Consider the following 18,620-nt stretch of genomic DNA (forward strand, 5'->3'; position numbering starts at 1 on the left):
CATCGGGCTCTCTGCTCAGCAGGGAGCCTGCTTCCTCCTCTCTCTCTGCCTGCCTCTCTGCCTACTTGTGATCTCTCTCTGTCAAATAAATAAATAAAATCTTAAAAAAAAAATTTCCTCTGTGATTTCTAATACATTTTGCAAAGATCTTGAATATTCTGTATCAATTTGTATTTAGTTGCCCATTGGTTTATGTTTCTAATCTCTTGAATGACCCTGTGGAGTAGCTCCCATGGCTTTTTAATCCTGTGCCCTTCCCTTCATGACCTCAGGGAGTATCTGCTCTATTTGAGCAATGTAATGAATAAATGGTTGATATCATGAGCAAATTACAAATAATGTATAGTATGTTCTTAGTACCACACAAGAAAAGCCCTTAAATAAGAATAACCAGCATATCGCAGGTGGTCAGTTATTTCACCATGTATATTATCTAGAGCTAGGCTGCTATCTAGAATATTCCCCTACGTTGCTATACACCTCTGGGTCTTGAGGCTGTTTTGTTTTCTGTTTCATTGTCAAATTCATTCTTTTGATGCAAAAGCCCTGGGAAGAATTCTGTTTGTGGTGAGTGGACAGATTTCAAACACATAATGTCCCATTTTCTAAAAGATTCCTCAAGGAAGTAGATATAGTCAGGATTGAGGCATAAGGAAATCTAGAGATACAGAAAACCTATTAATTAAAACCCAGCAGGTTTAATGTAGGGCCAAGTTCATGAATGTGTATCAAGTTTATATTCATACAAAGAGGACTTAGAGGCAGTGGTATAACAATGGGTAGCAGCGTCCCAGACAATGGTGATAGGACTCTGGAACCAGATATTCTACAACAAGGTTAAGAGTATAGATTCTTTGGGCACCTGGGTGGCATAGTCATTAAACATCTGCCTTCTGCTTAGGTCATGATCCCTGGGTCCTGGGATCGAGTCCTGCATGGATCCCCACATGGAGCTCCACTTCGAGCTCCCTGCTCAGCAGGAAGCCTGCTTCTCCCTTTCCCACACCTCCTGCTTGTGTTTCCTCTCTCACTCTCTCTCTCTCTCTCTCTCTCTGTCAATTAAATAAATAAATAAAATATTTTTTTAAAGTAAGAGAGACTGTGTATAGACTCTCCAGTGGAAGACCAAAAACAGTGTGATCAAATGTAGACTTGTCTTCTGTTGTGGCTCACTAGTGAATCTTCTCTATCTAGTTGTTAGTCTGTGTCCTAGATGTGTGCGCAGAAGTTGAGTGAGATAAAACTTCTAGGTAGTGGTTAGAGGGCAGAAATGTCAAAGAACTCAGCATTGTCATCTTTTCTTTAGCTGTTATGCGTATAGCACATGGGTTTAAGGTAGAAAGATCTAGATCTTATTCACTTTTATGGTCTGGTATATAGCACATTGAAGATTTTCAACAAATCTGTGAAAAAATAAATAAGTGAATATTTTTTAAAAAGCAACCTTTCACCAAAATATATTCAACTCAGTTTTCTTATACAAAGGTCCCAGCAATCCTCCCAATTCAACCTTTTATTTGTTTGTTTTCAATTTGGCACTTTTATGCTTGCAGTAGTTCCTTAGGAAACTGTTACACTATTTTCTGGTGAATTATAGGCTTGGGATGACTTCAAGAGTTCCTTGGATCCATTATTTTGCCTCAAGGCAGTACTAAGACTAAATAAACTAAAAGAAAGAATGGAACATTCTCAGTTTTCCCTAAAATGTAGTTGTTCTACACCACAAAATAGCATACTTCATAGTTGTCTTTCCTTTGTGATTGTTGTTAAAGTCCTTTTCAGGGTTACCAATTGGTTGCATATGTTCACTGGCCTAAATCATGTCATTATAAAATAAATGTCATTTTTTTCTGACTTTAGACACTCTCATGGCTAAATTTCAGGTGATATTAAATACCTCATCATGCAGAGATGTAATTTCCTCACTTGAAAACAAAAATTATCAATGTTCCAAAGTGTTAAAAAATAATTGTTTCCAGGCACCCGGGTGGCTCAGTTGGTTAAGCAACTGCCTTTGACTCAGGTCATGAACCTAAAGTCACAGGATCAAGTCCCACATCAGGCTCCCTGCTTGGCAGGAAGTCTGCTTCTGCCTCTGACTCTCTCCCTTCTCATGCTTTCTCTCTCTCAAATAAATAAATAAAATCTTTAAAAAAAAAAGACATTAAAAAAATTGTTTCCAGTTGGCATTGATCACTTTAAATAATAGTTTCTTCTCTATGTGTTCTGAAATCACTATATAACACGCTCAAATGCATAGGAACAAGCTAAACCTACAAAAAGAATGTTGGCAAAATGTTTAGAAATAATTAAAATTTATGTAAAGAAATGTGTCTCCTGATTTGTTGATTGTTAAATGAAAAATAAGGTGTTTATATATACAATGTAGAGATACATATTATACACTCAAGGCCTTTATTTATGATATATATTAATTATAGACTAAAATATCAATTGAAGCTATTATTAACTAAACTACTTAAACATTTTAAAAGAATATCGATTTTTTTCCAGTTACTAAATTTTTCTTGACCTCAGGGATACAAATTCAGGAAGGACCAAATTCTTAGTCTCAGTGTTAATAACCTTTATAGCAAAAATATGCACAAAAGTTAATTTTAACATAATATTGTGAATAAATAAAAATGTATGTATGAATTTCTGAATCAGCACAGGAATACTTAAATTATCCTGTGTTGGGGTAGGTTAGTAGAGAAAGATCAAAGTAGATTTTAAGGAAAATGACAATGTATAATTGAATGTTGATGATCAAGAGTTAGCTAAAAGAAATCACCAAATTCATCTATCCACTTTTCCATATTTCCATGTTTACTGCCACTGTCTAGCCAATATCCTCATGTACTTGTATTATTTAAAAAGCTTTTTAGTCTCTTGTGTCCCTATAAATGATTATTTCTATGGCTGCCAAAAAAAAGATTGTATTGTTAAAATATAAATAAGATAATGCCTCTACTCTTTATGTTTTCCAATAGCTGGAACATAAAATAGGATCCAAATTCTTTATGGTCCTGATGGCTGAAAATATTATAAAAAAAAGAAATATATATATATATATATATATATATATATATATATATATATATGCCCTCTGCCTACTACACCTTATTTTTTACTATACTCAGGCAGTCTGACTTTTTTCCTCCTTCTCAAGAAGCTAAAACGTTTCCCATTTAGAGATTTTAGATATATTTCTTCCTCTGCATTAATTAATGTTTCTAATGACTAGCTGACTTTAGGAGGTTTTGATATATACTGCCCCTTGGGGCACCTGGGTGGCTCAGTGGGTTAAGCCTCTACCTTCAGCTCAGGTCATGATCTAAGAGTCCTGGGATCGAGCCCTGCATCAGGCTTTCTGCTCTGCAGGGAGCCTGCTTCCCCCTCTGCCTCTCTGCCTACTCGTGATCTCTCTCTCTCTCTTTCTGTCAAATAAATAAAATTTTAAAAATCTTAAAAAAATAAAATAAAATGAAATATACACCCCCTTTTTATTTGGCATTCCTTCTGTAGATAGATCTATGCCTTGGCCTCCTGAATCAAGGGGCTGGTTTGACCATTGAGTGTGCCAGAAGTGATGCTGCATTAACATCTAAGGTCTTTTTTGCTGGAGCACTCATGCTTAGGTCTTGAGCTGTTGTGTAATAAGTCTAGTTATTGTGAAAATGCGTTGCTTCGAGGAAGCCAAAATACATGGAGAATCCACTTATATATACTATACTCAGCAGTACAAGTCTTTAAGTCATCCCAGCTCAGGTACGATAAATGTGAGTGCATCTTTAAACCACTCCAACTCAGCCATTCAGCCATTTCCAACCTGTGAGCCTTTCAAGTTGAAGTCAGAACTATGAAACAGAGATCAAAGCATCTCACTATGTCATGTCTGAATTTTCTACAAAATTCTTTTGCATGAAAATTGGTTGTTTAAGCTATTACATTTTAAGATAATTTGTTACACAACAACAGTATCAAGTATATCATATATAAATCTTGTTACAATAATACCTCATCAAAAAAGACTATTTAAAATTGGGACCCATCACCAAATTTCATTAAACACTATATTCATAGCCATACTATTTATTATAACCAAAGACTGAAAATAACCCAAATGTTCATCTATAATTGAATTAACCATGGGTATATTTACACTCTGGGATGTTATACAATAGTTAGAATGGGAGATGTATATTTACTTGCAAAATATCAATTCTCAAAAATGTTGAACAAAAATAATCAATGTGAAAGAGTGTATTCTATGTAAATCCTTTATTTAAAATTAAAAAAAAAACAGTAAAGTATTTCTTGTATAACTATTTATTGCAAAAATGACAAAAGAGCAGTTTCTGGGGTCTTGGTAGTATTGTGGTCTGAGTCTAGTGGCCATATTTACACTGTATGCATAGTATATCACAACTTTAAAGTATTGGCTTTTAGTTATTTCCCATTTTTTATAATATATTTTTTCTTTATAATATAAATTATTGAGAATTATCTGGTATTATCCAACTAATTATTCATTTGTGAATCCTTCTTACTGCACTAGAATGCATTGAAGGCAAGAATTAGTCTGTCCTACTTATTTTCACGTGTCTTCATCAGTTGAATTGAATTAGTATCAAACTGTATAACATTAATATTGTTTAATCCTTTGTAAAGTATTTTTTTAATATTCCATTGTATTATTTGATATCAGTTTAGAAACACTTAAAAGGAAGAACTATTTGGAGTGAATCATGGTAGATTCTGCAATTGAATTCAAGAGTATTTAACCTTTAAAATCATAAAAACATATTGCTAAAGATTGCCATGTCCTATCCCAATTAATCAGAGCTAAATCATTGTTTTGTGCAAAAATTCCAAGCTTTAAATACAATATTACAAACTGGAACATCTTCAGAGGAAAATAACTAGAAAATAAAAACAACTCCAAAACAGATGCTGTGCAAAAAAGTTGAAGGTTACCAGCTCTCACTTTGTAGCTCTATCTCCTGTTTTGTGCCTCTATGGATTCGACTTTATTTATAAAACATAGCAGAGTTTTCTGTTCTCCTAAACAGAAAACCCATAGTGATTTATTAATTCAACCATTCATTAAAGAGAAATTCTTTACCAGACACTTAGCACCTCAACTTTGATCTCTCTTTCCTCATGTCGGGGAACATCTTGGAGAGACTGTGGACTCTGCTTCATTTCATTCTGCCCAATATTCTTCAGACTGCCCTAGGCTATAAATTGGGGCAAAATTAAGACTTACTTTATTTATTCCCCTTCTCTCAGTAATTAAAATCATGTGATATATTTCCAATATATTAAAACAGTTTTTTTTTTAGTTTTTCAGTTGCAAAATAAGAGGAAAATCAGGTGTCCATTTATTATTTTACAGTTAGACACAGAATCATCATCATAGTGTTAAAGATGTAGTTTTGCTTTTACATAATGCCTGCCTTTACCCTTAGACTGTAATATCTAGGAGAATAGAATCCTAAACATTTTTAAAAATAAAAAAAATTAAAAATAAAAACAAACTAAGAAAAAACACTTCTTAACCTGCAACTTGCACATTGCCTAATGTGTGCAAAGTGAATATATGCTGAATCAATGGCTATGGAATAAATGACTTTATATATCCATAGGATTGCACCATTTCACACCATTATTCATTAGGTTATCACAGGAACATATACTTAAAGAGGATAAGTAGTACATCTAGATACTCCATATTTATTAGGTACCAAGACTCAGCTTGTTACAAAGCAAGTGAAAGTAACATATATAACATGCAAAGCAAATGAAAGTATTATATATAATTGCACTTAATTCCACAACAACCCTAAGCAAAATTACTATACTGGTAAGTGAGAATTATAGGATTTGCCATTTGTCAAAATTTGTACAATTGATAAGTATCAAGATCTCAATATGAAATTATTTCTTTTTCCTTTAACGCACTACCAAAATTATCCCCCACTACACTGGCATGATTGGTCTATCAAATATACCATTCATTGCTTTGTACTTTTCTTATTAAAAAAAGTTGTTTTTTCACATGTTCCTTATTTCTTAGGAGTAGTACATTGTATGAGTGTAAATTTATTCATTAGATAAATTCATAATTATTTTCCAACCATATTACAACTCTTTGAATGGCAAGAATCATTGTGTCATGCCTACATAAATAATATGTGTGTGACATGTAAATAGAATGTATTTATTAACTGTTATGTAACATAAGATTAGATTGTTACAGTATTCATTCATTTTTGTCATATATATGTTTATGCAGTTAACTGTCTATCTTTGCATCTCATGTTCATCATAAAATTCCATCCACCTGCTTCTCAAAAAAAAAAAAAAAAAGGAATGTCTAATGTGCTCAAGCCAAGATGACTTATAGGTATACCGTGTATGAATACAACACATAGTCTTCTGGTTCTTTTTAAGTTTTTATTTAAATTCCCATTAGTTAACATAAAGTGTAATCTTAGTTTCAGGTGTACAATATAGTGATCCCATATTCTCATATAATACCCAATGCTCAGCACAAGTGTAGTCCTTAATCCCCATTACTTTTGCCACCCATCCCCCACCCACCTCTTCCAGTTTTGATATAGCATCTGTCCTGTTTTCCTCTTCTGATGTAGACTGCTTTCATATTGTATCTACAAAATGCTCTTCTACTAGCAGGAACACTTTGCACCCTAGCGACCACTACAACTGTACACCATGAGGTTACTAATGTTCAAGATAAGAAGTCCTATCTCCAGTCCTCCAAATAATGCCCCTTGCCTTCTTTCTTTGGCACTGATTATTACTGATTTGAAATTCATGCTGAGCCAAGATATGTGTGAGATTTTCTTTACCCATATGATGGTTTTCTTCTAAATGTCTGTCCAGGCTTTTTTTTTTTTTTTTCATTTAGACATTGACCTTGCTATTGAATCAGACAAGTGGGAATTACAAAAATACACAGTTTGGGTTTAAACTGGGAATCTCAGCACCTTTCATATAAACAGAAAGATAGGTGTCAATTTGCTATTCTTGATGATCCTTTTGTCTAGACTCATTTTCTTGGACTTTTTATAACTGACATAGTCAAAAAATAGAGCAACATGATAATTTCAAAGTGACAATGATAGGTGAGTGGGGCTTAGTATGAATTTTTTCTCTTATCCAAATATTTCCTTATCTACAAAGCAAAGTTGGAAATATCATCCATCAGATTATCTCAAATTTGCCATATGATTTAATTAGTTTGTTAATGTAGACTTTTAAATGTGCATACTTCTATTTTTACAGGAAAGGTTTATATAAAAGGATGTCTCTTTTTAAATTAACTAAAGTCTTTCATCAATCTCTGCCCAAATGTGCACAGAGAACACTAAAACAAATAGCTTTTATGTGATAGAGGCATGAATGCTGGGGAGAATCAATAAATATTCATTGCAATATTAATTGAGTCATTTGAAGTGAACACATATAGGGCACTTCCTGGGTGTCAGTTGCTTAAACTATTCATTTATTGTCAACCCAAGATTAAAAAAAAAAATAGGCTTACAAGACAGCTACAAAACAGAAGCACAGTACATGATGTAAATAGTTGAGGCAAAATAAGTGTAGATTCCTGTAGATACTTAAGCATATGGGACTGACTTCAAGAATCTATGTATTCTCTGAAACTGCATGTAAATATTTAGGTATAAGTAACTACTTCTGTGCATTTTTCTGAAAAAAGCTTCCATTGCTTTTAAAATGCCCTCAAAACAGTTTATGTATCATTATTCTGTTTCTTAAATCTACAATGATCCCACAAGGTCTATTCAATATGTAATAATGGATCAAAAATTGGATACTTGCATTGTTAATTCTCATCTAGAAAGAAGTGAATGGGGAAAGTTCTATTCCACATAACTTCTTGTTCCCAAATCGGTGTTTTCTAGTTATTGTAAAGAACTCGTGTTGATTTTAGTGCATGTACCATGACTAATAGTATAGGTTATATACTGTGCAACATATGGAACACGGGTATTGCTAGAGAGAGTAAATAAAGAAAAAAGAATACCAAAGCCACTTTTGAAGTAAATAAATAAACATGGAAAATGAAAATCATCAGAGCCATTATGGGCATGCTTAAATGTTTAGTAATGCAAATAGATAAAGGGGTTTTTTTTGCAAAATAATATTGAAAACAGAAGAAGATTTCAGGTAAAGAAGATATCCTCACCTTTTATTTGTAATAATAAAGAAAAGAGTTGAATAAATGGAACTGAAAACTATATAAACATGTAATAAGGGTATGAATAAACTCCTGAATTACTAATATGTGAAAGGAAGGAATTCAGCAACACTACTAAGCATAAGCCCTCATTCAGAGTGCTGCTGTATGAGATCTCTGATGAAGTTTCTGCCTTGGGTAAAAAGGAGGGTCTTCTACGGAGCTTTAGCAAAGGTTCAGCTAATATCAGGAATAATTGGTCAAAAATGGTTTTAAGATGAGGTGCCTGGGTGGCTCAGTTGGTTAAGCATCTGCCTTTGGCTCAGGTCATGATCTCAGGGTCGTGGGATCAAGCCCTACATTGGACTCTCTGCTCAGCAGTGAGTCTGCTTCTCCCTCTGTGCTCTCCTTCTCTCTCTCTCTGTCTCTCAAATAAATAAATAAAATCTTTTAAAATGATGTTATTAAGAGGAAAAATTGTTCTTTTGATTATGAGCAATTGTTTCTGCAATTTGATTTTATTGAGAGATTTGAGTCAGAGTATTTGTAAGAGGTAGAGTCATATGCAAGAGGGGTACGAAGGAGCAGCTTCAGAGAGCAAGGGCATGTGAGAGCCACAGTGGGCATCTCTTCTGGTTAATAGGAAGATTAAGTTTCATTGCTCAGCTGTACCAAGGTTTGTTCAGAACTCCAGATCTGCTGCTGACGGCAGTCTAGAACTTGGTGAGAACTCTCATCATGTTTTCTTGTGACCTTTGTCTTTGCAGCTGTATTTCAATATTTCAGTCAGGTATCAGTAAGTGGCTAGAAGTGTCACAAGTGGATAGAAGATGTCTCGGGAGAAAAACCAATAATCTACACTAGAGAAAACCTATTATTGACTTGATGATTACCAGAAAGTCTTGGACAATACCTCTTAACCAAGGTTCTGTTACTGTTGGTATTTAGTAGGAAAATAGTTCTTGTCTCTATCCTGAGTCAGTAGAAAAGGGACCTTTGATATCTATAGATTTGCAAAAACTTGAAGAACAGAAGAAAAACTTTAAAATCTAACTTAACAATAAAAATTGTTAAGACAACATAGTTGGAAAATCATGTCGTTAAAAACCAAATTTTAAAAAAAAGTGTAGAATTTGTGATTTCTCTCATTTGAGGGTCTTAATCCAAACATCTTAGAGCTATAATATCAACAGTCTGCTGCTTGATCTAAGGTTTAATCTAGTTATCAGACAGTCCTCATGTAGTTATTGCTGATTTAATGCACATACCATGACTAATAAAACTGACTATATACTTTGTATTATAAGAACCCCAATGATACTAGGGAGAGGAAATTAAGAAAATGCTGACCTGATGCTGATAGCTTCTGGAGAAACTTGATATACTTTCAGTTTTAGATCTCCTATTGGCATAGAAAACCAGGAGGTGGTTTTATGGTATTTTTTAACTAGAAAACATGAATGCAAAGATTGATTTCCTGGAGTTCCACTGAAATCTCTGTGGTTAATAGTACATGGCAAGTGAATTTCAGTGAGGCTCAATATTGGTCTTACATTGCTGTTGTAGCCAGTAAATCAGGACTTTGGGCCAAAGGTCATGCAGGTATTCTTATGATTTATCCTAGGAAGAAGCCACTGGGACATGCTGATGATGTGGTTGGGGATACTCTATTAAATGCCTACTGATTTATCCTTATCTAGCCATATTTGAAATAGTAGAGTGAAAGACAGAGAATGACATTCCCAGTTGCATGGTCAGTTCACTTAGGGGTCATCTGTGATGTTTCTGTTGTAGTGTATCTGAAGGTTTTGGGAGGTTGGGACAAAGCAACTGAAGTTCCCTGTTTAGTCTTGTAAGTTTCAGCTTCAATGGGTCATACACTCATTATGTTTTCTCTGAGGACTTGAGGTAATAGAGAAAGAGCTACTTCTGAGTTAAAGGCAGGACTTCATATAATTTTTTTAATCATTGTTTCAAAAAAGCCTGTATTCCTTTCTCAATATATAAATGAATACATATTTCTCAATATTTATATTGTCAGAACAGTTGCTTTAGGCAGGGCACCTTTTGCCAAAACAAGCATATTGGTATTAAAATTGAACAATATAAGGAAGACTGCATCTGAATAAACCCATTTTAGATATTCAAAAGGCCTACAGGTTTTAACTCCTGTCCATGTCCAGCCTGTAGAGTTTCCCCAGGACTGTGTGCTTGAAAGGTGAGAACTGCCCCAGGGACATGCTTTTTAATCTTAATGAAAATTTCCCACCAGTCCTCATTTATGATGAGTCTCAATTTATTTATTTCTTTCTTTCCACAGAAGAAAGGAGGTAACATTGAGAGACATTGTCTTAGCATTTTAGGGTAGACCACCAAAGACCACCAAAGACCATCTGGATGGAACAGGCCATGTGATCTTTTCCTGAGTGGTGCTGGAGAATCAAGTGCTTGAGATTAGAGCTGACTCCAGACTGGATGCCAATAGTCAAGTTAGTTTGGGTCTTGATTTTTGAACTTTGTGGATAGCATGAAACTCCTATAGCATAATGATCATCTAAAGAAATGCCTTTTGCTCATTGAGTCTGCTTTATAGTGTGTGGCTCCTACTTATTATAGCCAGTGCCTTTGGAGGAGGCAGCTAGTACGGTTTTTACATGATTGTGATATTTAATAGAGGTGGCAGCTGCAATTAAGAGGTTGTGTTGGTTCTAAAGCTGGCAAAATCATTATCTACTTGAAGGGATTATCTAATGTCTGTATAGACATTTCCACTCTCTCAGTTAACTCTCTAGTTAACTGATTGTCTCAATAAAAGCTACAAACAAACCACTGAAAATTTGGCCCTCGAAAGTCTAGGTTCAAACAATTTGAGTTGATTGTGTTCGCAAATCCAGATTTAAAACCTCCATGTTCAAACTTCAAATAGAAGCTATCCAAAAGAAATTCTAAATCTGAGTTGTCAAAATGGAGGTTTGAAGCCAAAAGAATTTCTCATGAGTACATGAATATTTCAAGGTATACCACCCACTAGAAGAGGAAAATTTTCTCTATGGTTTAGAATCTTAGAGCAACGGATGCTAATATGTACAGGGAAGAGAAGAAGCATTTTGTATGAGTCAAGTCTACTAGAAGAAAAATAACTGAATGGTATAAGGAAATAAGAGGTTATGTGGAGATGTTAAGGTTTTAGCTGTCAGAAGTCTTAGTTAGCCTGGAGTTTGTTGTAGTTGTGCCTAAATAAGACAATAGGCCTTTGCTACAGGATCAATAAACAATGGGTCTCTGATTTTTATTGTCCTGTTGAGATAGAACACAAAATCTTGTCATGATCTTTCATGGGCAAATAGAAAGAAAGGTTCATGACAATGCAGAAGCTCAAGAGTAAGAGGCTTTTAAAAGGGAGTGTCTTATATTACAGAAGACAACATTTAATAAGTCTGTCCAGGGCAAGACATAGTTTGTGACAGTTTTTGTCTGGTCACATGTTGGGCTAGCTAATTAAAAAAAAGTTAGGAATCCAGTGTCAGCAGTATCCTATGACCAGTATTCTAATAGTATTCAACTGAAGAATTATCCAAGGAGCCTTTGGTAATCAGCTGAGATACTTAAAGGCTCCTGGTCCCCTATACGTCCCTTACCTTCTTTCTTGGGCCCTGATGCTATTATGGTCAGATTTAAATTCTGAGACATTGGTAGGAGAGACATCAGGTAGAAAATACTCAGTTTGAGACATTATTAAATTACAGTCTGGGAATTATTTTTCCGGATATTTCAGAAAGAGGCCTTCTAGACCATATCAATAGTAGTATGGTGTATGCAAAGTAGATCTACGCTAAAAACATTCAGCATGCAGCAAAGCATATCACTAGTGAGAAAGCCCAGAGAGGCAGGAAGTGCCTGAGACAAATTCAGAGTCTGAGGGTCATTTGAGATTCCTACTTGTAAAATCTGTTTGCTACTCCAAGGACAAATGATGGAAAAGCAATAAGGCTTATGGTAGAGAGGCTAGACACAGTATCAAATAGAAACAGAACATTTTGTATTTGCAGTTGCATTGAGATGTCTCCCTTTTTATTAAGGGAAATTGTAGGCTGACCAGGGCAACTGATTCCTCAGAGGGGTGTTATTCTGTCAGACAAAGTTTGTCCTTTGTCTACTTAGAGTCTGTCTTTCAAGTGAAGGCAGAATAATTGTTCTTTCAGTGACCGTTGCTGGTACAAAAACTATAGGTATTTGTCTTTCCTGATTTAAACATGGGAATCTGTTCATGTAAATGCTTAATCAGAAGAGCTATTAATTAGAGTCTAATGTTTCTTTCTTTCTAAATGAAGGTATGTTCAAAGTGCACAGCAATCTCTTGATGTTTCAGGATTAAGACTATCCCCAAAGAAAATGGATAGGTCAGTAGCAATATTTTCCCCCTGAATGGGAATGGAATATTCTCTGAAGGTAAAAATGAAATTGCCTTTAAAATCTGCACTTTTGGGGCGCCTGGGTGGCTCAGTGGGTTAAAGCCTCGGCTTTCAGCTCAGGTCCTGGTCCCAGGGTTCTGGGATCGAGCCCCGCATCGGGCTCTCTGCTCGGCAGGGAGCCTGCTTCCCCCTCTCTCTCTGCCTGTCTCTCTGCCTACTTGTGATCTCTCTCTGTCAAATAAATAAAATCTAAAAAATAATAATAAAAATAAAATAAAATCTGCACTTTTACATTTCTCTGCTTTACAGCATTGAATATTGATCAATCAGTATTGATAGCAAAAATCTCAGGATCAGGTACTATGAGATTATCTTCTACTTTTATACTCTTCTTGTCTACCCTTGGTCAAACTTTGATACATATATTTGATTTCATTTGGGTCTCAATCCCTCCTGTCTTCCTTAACCAGCTGCTTTTCTTTTTTCCCCATAATTTTTGTGCCTATAAGACAATAGTTTTGATTCAAGACTTATTATAAGCTGCTAGATAAATCCTATATTCTGTGAACTTTCATTCCTCCTCATGAGGTTTTAGAAAGTTCTTAACTAAATAAATCTAATTTTAACCAAGCTTTAGTGTCATAAGACAAGCAAGGTAGGTCTCATGTCTGACCACAGTATAAGAAACCAAGAGGAAATATGGCCCAATGAGAGGGAGTGATAGAGGAAGGTAGAGAGGGTCCATGAAAGTGGTAAGGAAGCTGAAGATACAAACCCATGGTGTAGAAGGCAGAATTCTAGATGGTTCACATGACCTCCTAATGTTACTTCAGGGATCACATTACTTTACTTGGCAAAAGGGATTTTGCAGATGTATTTGATGTTGCTGATCCCTGAAGGGGATCCCGAATGTCAGGGTGGGCCTAACCTATTTATAGGAGACCTTGAAAATAGATAACGTTTTTTGACTAGTGACAGAAGGGGCATTCAGAGACCTCTGAAGCTTGAGAGAACAGATGTGCTATTACTTGGTGAGAGATGAATGGCACTTTGAGAAATGAATGCAGGTGGACTCTGGAGGCCAGCGAGGAAATCGCGACCTCATTCTTCTGACTGTAAGGAACAAATTCTGCCAGTAGCCACAGTGAGCTCCCAAATTAAAGTGCAGCCTGGCAGACCAGTTGACTTTGGCCTTGTGATATCATAAACAGAGGACACACCTACAGATCAGTGAGGTAATAAATGGATGTTGTATTAAGTTGATAAGTGTGTGGTATCTTGTTATGCAGTAATAGAAAATTAATATGAATGGAGAAGAAGTTGAGGTATAACAGGCATGATGGATGGCCAGTGTGGAGTTGAGTCAGAAGACAGAAAAGAGAGTTTTGAGTTCTGATTTTAGATTCTTCATATTTTTATTAGTTTTTTAAAAGAAGTCTTTCAGAAAAGAATTTTTAGAATCTTTCTATAGTTTAAAAGCCTCCATATATCAAAAATAATTATGTTGTCCATGGAATAATTGTATATTTAAATCTAAAATATGGCATAGGTGAGTTAACTTTAATTACAATTTCCCCAAGTGGTCACTGAAATTTTAAATTGTTGCTGGTAAAATCCTATAAGAGCTTCAGTATTTAGTGCTTTAGCACCATAACATTTGTACATGTAAGATGCTGGACACTGAATGAGAGTTTCATTGACTGTTGAATATCAATACTAAAATAGAACAAAAAAGAGATAGATAAGAAAATTACATTAATCTTAGTTCTGCATCTCACTTCATCCATAACAAGTCCAGAATAGTGAAAATGATTTACATCAAGAGGCCTATCTCAGGATGCCTGGGTGCTCAGTGGGTTAAAGTCTCTGCCTTCGGCTCAGGTCATGATCTCAGGGTCCTGGGATGGAGCTCCCCCCCACTGCCCCTGTGGGCTGTCTGCTCAGCAGGGAGCCTGCTTCCCTTCTTCTCTCTCTGCCTTCTTGTGATCTCTGTCTGTCAAATGAATAAAAATCTTAAAAAAAAAAAAAAAAAGAGGCCTATCTCAAGAACTCTAAAGAGAGTCAAGTTTAGGTGGCATTCAACGGAAGTATGTAGAGCACTGGTTAGAAGCAAGATCTGAGAAAGATAACAAAGGTATAGATCCTGTGCACTTCAGCTTTGAAGAAATGACCTTAGCTTCGAAGCAGCAGATTCAACCCCTTCCAAATCACACCAAAAACCAAATCACACCAGCAACAATAGCTGGAGCCCTTCTAGACATCAGCTTTAGTTCCAAATGCTGTAGCCTGACCACAACCCAGAAAGATGGGCCTACCTTGGGGAAGAAAGGTAGACTTTAGCCAGAGGGAACAGCTGAAGCTCAGCTAGTTTCCGTAATAGTTATTCAAAACTCATTTTCACAAGGGGGATGGATTGTTTCTGCATTTGAGCAGCTGTCATTTTGGCCATTTGGCTTTAGCAAAACAGTGGAAGGTGGAGAGGAATAGTTGTGAGGCCCAAGGTTACCCAAGAGTCATGCTGGAAATGTTTAAAGCTGTCAGATCCTTCACAAATAAAAAGTTCATACATATTCCAAGGAGAAAACTATATGAATAATTTACAAAAAATATATATCTCAAGCATACTGACAAATACAAAACCTATCTGATTCTCTCTGTTTTGTCTCTTTCAAATATGTGAATAAACTAGTATCTGGAGTAAAGTTCATGAAATATTGAAGTTAATGATTTTGGCTTAAGTTAATATGAGACCAGTTTGTCATTTTTTTTTTTGCTTGGTTTCTATGTGATTGGAGGTTTTTTTTTTTTATTACTAAGTCTTGGTTACTATTAGCAATAATATTAAAGTTATATTGATAGGCATATTTTATAAAATGATTTAGTCCATAAATGATGCCTAATTATGTTATTTTGATTTTAGTGGTTCTTGTTAATTTTATCACTTTAATGCATTTTAAAATATTATTTTATTTATATTTTTAGCTTATATTTCTACATTCTTTTAATGAAATCTTTTCTTTCTATTCTGTTGACAGTATTGGGAAGTTAGAATTTTAGTTTTTCATAAATACAGATTGCATGGAAATATGCAGAGCTTCTAAAATTGGTAAACATCTTACACATATTATAAGAGCAGGTTTAACAGTATAATCCCATCTTCCATTTCTGTGGGGAAATAGCAGTACAGTCATAGACTTCTCCGCAATAAGAATGGGAATGTCCACAGGCCTGAGGAATTAAAATGCCTAAAGAGAAACATAATTTTTACCCTTAAAGTTAGGTTTCTCCAGTAAGTACTGGTCTAATCTGAAGAATGCATCTGTGTGTTGAATGTCTATTTAATGACAGTGAATGAGGAATGAATAACAATGTATAAAATATATTTAAAGAGATATGTATATCAATTTATCAATAGTTTCTAGTAGAGTAAAATTATCGATTTTCAAAAAAGCTCCTTTTTAACTGAATTTTATATAAAAAGAAGGTACTGTTTTCATAAAAGTAGTAAAAGAAACAATAACTATAATGAAAATAAGAAGGATTTGAATTTTTGTAAATAGTTATTTTCTGAATACTTGAAAAGCCAAATGTGCCGTCTCATCATTTTTGTTGAAAATCAGCTTGCTTTAAATAATTTTCTTTATTGAACCCTCATATCTCAGTTTTCAGAACATTTAGGATAGTAAATCGTGGTAAAAATAAATGTTTGGTTGAAAATGAATTAAAAGCAAAGGAAATAAAACTAGTGTGAATTTACAAAATTATGGAAAAGTGAGCATGGTACTTAAAGATGAATGAAGAGAGGGGGCATCTGGGTGGAGCACTGAGTTGATTGTCCGCACTCAGGTCTGATCTCAGGGTCGGGAGATGAAGCTCCACGATGGACTCAGCACTCCACCGAGAATCGGCTTATGTTTCTCTCTCCCTCTCCCTCTGCCTCTCCCCTACTCTCTAACTGTTTCTCTGTCTCCACTGTCTCTGTCTCTCTCTCTCAAGTAAATAAAATAAATCTTAAAAAAAGATGAAGCATCACAAAATCATTCCATGCTAAACACACACACACATGCATGCACACACACTCACCCAGAAATACACACACATTTAAAAGGAAACAAAAATCACATTTTTTCCAAATTATCTTATTTGCCACTGGTATTTTTACTCAATTTTTAAAATTAAAAACATGGTAAGACTATTTTTTAAACCGAACTGTAGCTTAATGAAACATATAGCATGTTAATTATTTCTAGTAGTGTTACTTTTCTTCCAAGTACTTAATATTTTTTTGAGATGTAGTGCCAGCCATCTTAGTTTTTACATGTATAATTTAACATTAATTCAATATCAGTATGCTCAAAACTGACTAAATAATATATTAACAACATTTCATGCTATCCCTTCTACAACAGCGTATTACTGATTAAGATTAAGGCAAGAAACACTTGGATAGAGAAATTCATAATAAATTCATAATAAAGAAGTTTTGGGATTTTTTTAAAAAGATTTTATTTACCTATTTGAGAGAGAGAAAGAGACAGAGTGAGCACAAGCTGGGGGAGGGACAAACAGAATCCCCAGTGCGTGCAGAGCCTGTTGTGGGGCTTGATCCCAGGACCCCAAGATCTTGACCCACGCAGAAAGCAAGAGCTGGTGGCTTAACTGACTGAGCAACTCAGGTACCCCAAGAAGTATTTGGATTTTACTTTGATTCTAATGCACTTTCATTTTCAGTAAATTACCCATCCAAACTATTTGTTCCCATAGAGTATGTAAACTATGTAAGATTCTCCATCAGTGAATTCTTGACTCATAAAATAGGACACTTTCAGGTTTCTCCATTAATATCACTCAGATTATTAATGGTATTTTGGAAGTTACATCTCCTAGTTTTCTTTTTTGACTTAAAGTTTTATCTTGGTGAGCTCTATTCTTTAACTAATGTCAAAATAGGTTTTAATGAATGATTATATAACTTTTGGGAAGAAAAGAAACAGTGAGATACTGGGTCATTTTTTTTTTCCCATTACAAAAGAGCCCTTATCATATCTGATAAGTGGGACAGAGACTACCTTGGATAATCAAAAACTTACTTAATAAGAAATGACTAGGCTGCCCGTTCTCTAGAGAGCCGAAGATCCATGATGACAATTGATATAAGGGATGCTTCAGAGAATATTGTAGTTTAAGGGGCTACTTATATGTTATCAAAACTAAAGGAAGAATATTAGAAGTGGGATGTATCACATATAACTTGTCTTTGTTGATAACGACTTTCAAAAAATTGAACAATCCAAAAGCTTGTTCAGAAAAATTATTTCAAGCGTATTTTCCATCATGCATAGACTTTTCTGCATATACTAGTCCTAACTGGAGCTTGACATATTTCCACATATATTTTTATCATCACAAGCATTTACTTCTGATATAAACATAGATGTCCCCAACCTAAAGCTGGGGATGTGAAACAGACAAATTGCTGCAGTGTCACTCCACCCACCACAAACAAGCAGAAAGCTTGACTTTGAAAGCAGGCTTTTGCTTTGAGATCTAATAGTTTTAAAAAGAATTTATATGCCTCTCAGTATTCCTTTAATTGCCTGAAAATGACCCAGATCTCTTCATTTCTTTTAATTTCTCCCTAAGTCATACTTGGCTGGCATCATCATCAGTTTGGAATTGCAGAGCTCTTTTTGTTTTCTTTTTTTGTTTTTTTCTCCTCCTTTTTGAAAGTATAGCTCATTAGTCACTTATCTATACTTAAAGATCTTAATTATAGTTTTTTTTAAATATAAAACAACTTACACAAGTATACACAACCAAACAAGGCACTTTAAAGCATTCTTATGAGCAAATTGATATGCCATTCACACAAGATTTTGTATTATCTTTTAAATAACTAAAATCTTTATAAGGGTATTTATAATGTTTGCCTTAATGGTTCTGCCTAGGCAGTAAAAATGTAAACTTTGGATGGTTTA

The sequence above is a fragment of the Mustela putorius genome, unplaced genomic scaffold (genome assembly GCF_011764305.1).
Source record: "Mustela putorius furo isolate JIRA1106 unplaced genomic scaffold, ASM1176430v1.1 tig00000228_pilon_pilon_pilon, whole genome shotgun sequence".
NCBI lineage: Eukaryota > Metazoa > Chordata > Mammalia > Carnivora > Mustelidae > Mustela > Mustela putorius.